Raw genomic sequence first — 7460 nt, forward strand, 5'->3', positions numbered from 1 at the left:
GCAGGGGCTGCAGCCTACGCCATCGCTGGTGACTCATGGCAGCCCAGCTCCAGGTGGAGCTGTTGTTCACCATCTTAGCTGTAGAGGGCACAGCGTCACTGGCCCTCATGTGGGAACCACTGAAGTGATTGTTTTTATCATCTAAGAGAAGATGAGGCCTGGCCTCTGGGGGCCAGAATGGGTGGCAGACAAGTTTAGGAGGCAACGGCCAGGGGTTGGCTCCCAGACAGGGTCACCATTCCTAGCTTTGAGGGTGGGGGAAGGTGGATGGATAAGTAGTCTCTCTGAGGGCCCAGCACTCTCAGGGGTTCTCTTTGTCCCAGGTGAACACCCACAGAGATAGCGCCTTCACATTCCTCAGCCAGAGCCTGGAGTATGCCAAGAATCCCCGGGTCTCCCTCCGGAAGTTCTCAGTCATGTTCATAGGTAACCTGCCCTGGCACAACTAGTCCTGCTGCTGGGGCTCTATATACTCTCCAGTTTGCTTCCTACCCTTGGAAGGAAGCTGCAACCCCTTTCGGCACCTGGGTGGATGCCTCCCTTTGGGTGCGAGGCTTGGCCAGCAGACAGTCATGGTGCAAAATTAGAAAGGTCTTCCCTCCTCTAAGATCTCTGCTTGGAAAGTGAGCCACAGGCTATTTTACCTGGAGTCCTTGTGCATGTCACAACCTTGGCAACTGTACCGGCTACTGTTTCCCCTGGAGTCCAGCTTGGGTCCAGGCCCAGCGGGGGCTTGCCATTGACTATGGCAGGAGGGCTAAGTGGCATAGTGGAAAAGGGAAGTAGAATCTCAGCTCCACAATCCCCCTTTCTGAGCCTCAGTTTCCTCACCTGTGAGATGGGTATCAATTCCTGTTTCACAGACTGGATGAGAATATTGTTTAAAAATGGAAAGCCTGGCACATCAAGGTGCTCACTCAATGTTAGTTACCTTCATTCATCGATTTCTCACAATCCCAACCTCTGCCTCTGTGAGGAGAAAACAAATAGCAGATTCCCCTCACCCAGAATCCCCCACAAGACCCTCCTAATGGCATGCTGGCTAAGTGTCCTCCCAGCTACTCCCCTATGCTCCCCCATACAACCACACATCAGTCACCAGGAACCAGGAGACCCTGCTGCAAAGAGGTTTGGAGAGGATGACGTGCCCAGCCCTCCACTTTGTAAGGTGATGTTTCCTTTAGTGTCTTTCCCCAATTCATTTGGAATTTCTTATCCATCCAGTAATCCATGCACCCCTTCACCGGTTTATTTAGCAAATAGTGGTTGACCCTCTACTCTGTGTCAGGCACTATGCTTGGTTAGAGAAACAAAGAGCCCTTTAGGAGGTGATGCTGATGGGTGTGTGTGTGTGTGTGTGTGTGTGTGTGTGTGTGTGTGTGTGTGTGTGTGTGTGTGAAGGTGGCTGTTGGCATGATCAGTGCTGGGACAGCAGAGCCATGCGCAGGACTCAGGGGAGCCCTCAAAATGTGGGGGCCGGCTCAGAGGCAGGTTCTCACATGGAGTGACATTATTTCCTAGATGCTGATTTCTCTAAATCTTTTTCCAAATTAATCACTTCTAAAAATGTTAGTGTTTGACACCCAGGAAGTTTCCTCTGTGCCAGGGCCTGTGCTGGGGAAACAAAGCTGAGCAGTGTCTGCCTCTTCCTGCAGACAGCCCCCAGCATGATGCGGTGATTCCAGCCTCTGTGGGTTACCAATCTTTTGTGAGGCTCTGAAGAAAGTTATGAACACTTTCTCTGGAAAAATGCATACATATTGGATTGTCGGGAAAGTCATGACACATTTTTTTTATGTTTTTCAATGCAAAAATGCATCATGACTTTCCTAACGACCCTATATATGCATACTGTGCATGTGACTTTAGGATTCTCAGGGACTGACCTCCTACTCCCCATCCCAGTGGATCTAAGCTAAAGAAACCCCTGGTCTGGTGGGAGAGATTCATAAATCACAAGTAAAATACAACATGGTGTATACAGCTAGAGAGAAACTCACAGACACTCTGGAACGCAGAGAGGTGCCTAACCTAGCTTGGGGGTAGGGTCAGAAAGGATTTCCTCGAGCAGTGACTATGTTAAACCAAATATTCAAGGATAAATAGGAATTAGCCAGGTAAAGCAGTGCAGGAAGGGCCTTCTGAGAGGTATGGGCCCTTTAAGGATCTGCAGGTGCTTTGGGAGTGGGGCTGGGAGTAGGGGAGAGCTGAATAACATTGCTGAGGAGCTGGGTCTCAGCACCTCCAGGAGCCCTGCCAATCGCCTGCCTGGAAAGTATGCCAGGCATTTGGTGTCTTTCACGTTATTGGGGCTCAGACTCCTCAGAGAAGGGGCAGCTGAGGCAGCACCTCTCCCAAGTCTCAAATGAGGACACTAACGGCCAGTAGTCTGACTAAGGGGACCACCTAAGGCTGACCCTCAGAGTTGGCTGCAGCCCACATCCTGCCCCTGCCCTGGTGCCATTCCTGTCTGCTGGACCTGCCACGTCTGTCTCCCAGGACCCCTCTTGGGGAATTGGTCATAGGGTCAAAATGAAATTCTCCTCTTGTGCCCTGATTTGTGGGGCTGGAAGAGGGTGGGGAGGACTTCTCTGAGGAGGTCTGGTTTGAGGGTGGGATGGGGCTAGGGTTGGAGTCAGGAGGTAGATGTGCTCACCTCTTGGATTATGCTCAAGGGTCCCTGGTTCCCTGCATGGACGGCATAATGATGGAAGATGGTCTGAATGAAGTTAAAGCTGGTAAGTTGTGCCCTGTGTTGGTGAGATTGCAGGGAGCAGTGTGAGAATGAGTAGGCTCACAGTAAGTAACAGGATAGGGCAGGGATAGGTCCTAAGGCAAGGGTCCTCAGCTCAGTCCAGCTGTGCGAGTCTTCATCCAGGAGAGTACATGGGAGGTACAGTGGGGTCACCAAGACACAGAACATAGCCCACTCTAGGGGAGTTCACAGTCTAGAAAACCAGGCTCAGAAAATCAGACTAAAAAACAATTTAGTGCAAGGCAAGCTCAGACTCGTAAGGGAGGCAGATTAATTTGCAAATTGGGGAAGCTGATGAGAGCATGAAGGTAGCCTGGGGCAATTTAAGAAGGCTTCCTGGGGGAGGCAGGTTTTGATTCAGACTTTGAAAGGTATAAACAAGTTGAAGAGCTGGGAGGAAGGTAAGATAATAGGATGCTGAACAGAGAGTGCTTAAACCTAGGCGTGAAAATGAAAAGGAAGGATGAGGTGTGAGACCCATGTGGGGACCTGGTCTTAACAAGAGGCTTCTCCCCTCCCCATGACTCAGCTCTGGAAAATTTGAAACATGACCCGGAAGCATCAGTGTACATCTATGCAGCCCAGGCCCAGGACAACATCCTGGCCAGCTGCTGGCAAAACTCCTGGCCACTGCCACATGGTGACTCCTGGGCATGTGACCCGGCCACCACTCACCGCTGGAGCCCAAGCTGTGAGAACCTGCCCTCTTCCCACCAGTGGTGCTCCTGGATCATGCAGACACTGGGGTCCTGGAAGATGTACTTGAAACTGTGATGATCCTGAGCTCATAGCCCACAGGGGAGGCCTCCGGCCCAGCCATGCGCTCTATAAATGCCACGTGACTTGCCTCTCCCTTCTGAGTGTCTCCTCATGGGAGATGCCACAGGGTCTGCAGCAGTCATTGCTCTGTGCAAGAAACCTGTGAGAGGAACAATGTCTTTGTTGTTGACTCAGTTGACATTTACGGACTCACATAGTCTGTTTGTCCACATTTTAGAAGTGGGAAGCGGAGACTCAGAAAGGTGAAGTTGCTTGCTCAGAGCCACACAGGAACTCTGCTGGATGTCTCAGTTTCCCCTCTCCCACAGGGACACTATAAGAACAAAAGGAGATGACGATTCAGGTGCCCTTCGGGGGAGGAAAGAAAGAGACTCCTCTCACCCCATGACATCATGTGTATCCCAGAACCTTGATCTCTGAGTCCTACCCTTGAGTCTTTGCCCAGAGATCAGTTGCCACTCATTTGGGCAACATTTATTGAGCAGCTAACTTGAGCCAGGCCTGCTCTGGGTGCTGGAGATACAGACATGAGTGAGACCCAGCCCCAGGCCCTGGGCAGTTTATGGTTTGATGCAGCGGTTCCACACCGGGGTTGATTTTGACCCCCAGTGAATATTTGGCAATGTCTGGAGACACTTTGGGTTGTTACAACTTGGGGAAGGGCATGCTGTTGGCGTCCAGTGGGTAGAGGTCAATGATGCTGCTAAACATTCTACAATGCACAGGAAAGCCCCCACAGTGAAGAATTATCCAACTCAAATTGTCATAAGTGCCAGGGTTGAGAAACTTTGGTCTAATGGAAGTGTCAGAGACATATAAAGACACCAACAGCCTATAGCTCAGTGTTATGATGCAGGAAAGCATGGGAGCTATGCAGTCCGGAGGAGGTATAGAGACCAGCTGGGGGTTGGGATGTCAGGGAAAGCTTCCTAGAGACAAGATATCCCCCTCCAAGGGGTGTGAAAAAATGACCACATGGTAGGTGTGTAAGGAGGACAGCAGGGTACATGGGACTAAGGCTCAACTGCAAATAGGAAGGTGCAACAGAGCCCAAATGGGACGGGAGTGATAAGGAGGGAGACTTCACCCAGAGAGCAGTGGGGAGGCATAAGGGGGAGGGGAGAGGCAAGCAGCGGGGAGATGTGGGCAGATATCTGCTTTAGAAAGCTCGCTCCTCATGGGGATACAGGAACTCCTAGGCGCTGCTTGTGGGAGCGTAGACGTGTGCAGCCATTCTGGATAGGAATCTGTCTCTTTTAGTCATATTAAGTTTATGTATACCCATGACCCTGTGATTCCACTCATGGGCACATACATATGTCAGGGAAATCTTCTCACAGGTCCATATAGAGAGACGTATGAGGAAATCTATCACAGCGTTACTTGTGGTGCCTGGGAGGGAGGCACCTGAGTATCCATTCTTGGCGAGTGAGTGAGCATGGCGGCAGCAGTTAGAGGCAGTAGGGGTACATGTAGCACCATGGATGGGAGCTGAAACCTAGTGCTGAGTGAAAAAAGTATATTAAAAAATGTATGCTCAAAAGACGTTGCATTTTGCAAGAATACTTACAAGCTTAAAATACACATTAAAGTGGCATAGAAGGGAATAAATGAAAAAGGGAGCCAAAGAAAGCTCACTCTGAGTGGAACGGAAGGGTGGTGGCCAGGGGTTGAGTGAACAAGAGCACAGGCAGGGAGACCTGTGCTCAGCAGCTTCAGAGAAGGGGGAGGGCTGCTAGGCTGCAGTGTGGGATGGAAAGGGTGACCAGACCTGTGTGAGATTAAGGAAGGAGAATTGTCAGAACCTGGTGGTTGATGAAAGAAGAGGAAGAAGAGCGAGTTGCCAAGAATGGTGCCCAGGTTTCTAGGTGGATGACTGAGTGGTTTCCCCCCATTGAGTGATCCCTCAAACCAGGAGCAGGTTTGGGGAGGGGTGAGTTCAGTCTGGATGTGGTGAACTTGAGGGGTTTGTGCGCATGCTAGCGGAGATACCTACCAGGTAGCTGGTTGCACAGGGTTGGAGCTCAGCAGAGGGATCTGAGCTGGAAACAGTATGGGGATTCACCTGTGCGTAGGGGGCAGGTAAGATTCCCTGGGCAGGTGTGTAGAGTGGAAAGAGACATAAGCCTGAAGAGCACCTAGATTTAAGTTCCTGCTAGGGATGAGGATCCCATGAAGTTGACCGCATAATCATCCTCCAATAAGAGGTAGGCCACGGCCATCAGGATCCCGGGCCAAAGAGACAGTAGGAAATGGGGTTGGTCCTTCTGCATAACCTTTTTCAGTGCCAGGAATGTTCACAAACATCACCTCCTTTGAGTTCTCACAGTAGCCATCCAGAGTTATGGGGAGGGCAGGCCAGCTTCATTGCCCTCACTCGACAGATGAGGACAGGGTTCAAAGACGGTAGGCCTTGTCTAAGGTCACACAGGGAATTAATAAAAGTGTGGGTCCCAAAGTTCTCGCACCCATGTCTGAGCTCTTTCCACTCAGTCACTGCTGCTTTCATTGGCCAGAACCCAGGTCTGGGGGGGTGGCCTTGACAAATGACAACTGCCATATTCTGGGTCTGGGTGACCTTGAAGCTCAACAGAGGCTGATAGGCTCAGTTACTGGTCAAGGCCCCCAAGTAGTCTTGAGTTGGAAGGGTCAAAGAGCACTGGGCAAGTCTCTTCTCTTCTCTGAGCCACCCCTATAATCACCTGGAAAATGGGTTCTGACCTCGCAGGGTTTTATAGGAATCAAATTAAAATCTGGAAGTAAAAAGACTTAGTAGGCTCTATACTCAAGAAGGGAAAAGATAATGAAGAGGAGAATAAGAATGGGAACCGTGGTTAGGGAGCAGGCTGGAGGAAGTATGGAAAAGGAGGTTTGGATTTGGAGGAAAGGGACCAGGTGCTCCACTGCATGTGGGCGAATCAGAAGGAAAAAACACAGTCCTGACCCTGGTAGGCTCCTAACCCTTCATCTGTCATCCTTAGCCCTGTTGTCTCTCTCATCCTCATATGAAATAATAACCAAGCCTGCCAGATCCACTGCTGAGCTTCAGATCTCTGCTCTCCCCTGGTCTCTCTCCAGCAGAGTCCTTGTCAATCTCTTAACCCCGCCTCCCCTCCCCCCCCCAATCAACCTTTCACCTGGCAACCTAGCCTCCCTGAGACAAATGTGCCCTTAGGTCTTTTCAATGGCTCACTATCCTCTGTAGAATGAAGGTCAAGGGGCAGTCAGGCCCTCTGGCCCTTGCCTACCTCGCTGGCCTTACCTCTTAACTCTCATAGTACCTAGCATGGCACGCTGTTGCACACCTCTCTGCACATGGGCTCCCACTGCCTGAAATGCCCAACTTCCCTCCAGCCCCCATCCATCTGCAGAGACCTTCCTCATATCTGCTCTCAGATCTGCATCACCTCTGTGAAACTTCCCTCAATACCCCTGCCCCCACCCCCCATGCCCGCTCCTCTAGCAGCTCTGATTTCGATTGGTCTGCAGCCTGGCTGCCTTTCCTTCTTGACCAGGCTGTGAGCTCCCCCAGGCTGTAGCATCCAGTGCAGGGCCCAGGAGCCATTTGCTGGGTAACCCAGTGGCTGCAGGAAGGCACACCTGTCCTAGAGACCTTGTTTTCATCTCAGCTGTAGGGGATAAGGGGTGGTTAACGTTGGAAATAAACATGTCTGATCACATCACTTCTTTCCTCAAAACTCTCCAAAAGGTCCCAATAGCATAGAGGAAAACCCGAGTCCTCAGAATCATGGCCCATTATTCCTCTCCCCTCTTTCTTCCTCCTTCTGCTCCAGCACTCCACCCGCGGCCAGCTCCCTGGCTGGGGCTCTGTCCTGCCTTTCCCCTCCATGGGGAAAGCTTCCCCCAAACTCCTCCCCCCTAACACACACACACACACACACACACACACACACACACACACACA

Source organism: Hipposideros armiger, unplaced genomic scaffold (assembly GCF_001890085.2).
Source record: "Hipposideros armiger isolate ML-2016 unplaced genomic scaffold, ASM189008v1 scaffold_647, whole genome shotgun sequence".
Classification (NCBI taxonomy): Eukaryota; Metazoa; Chordata; class Mammalia; order Chiroptera; family Hipposideridae; genus Hipposideros; species Hipposideros armiger.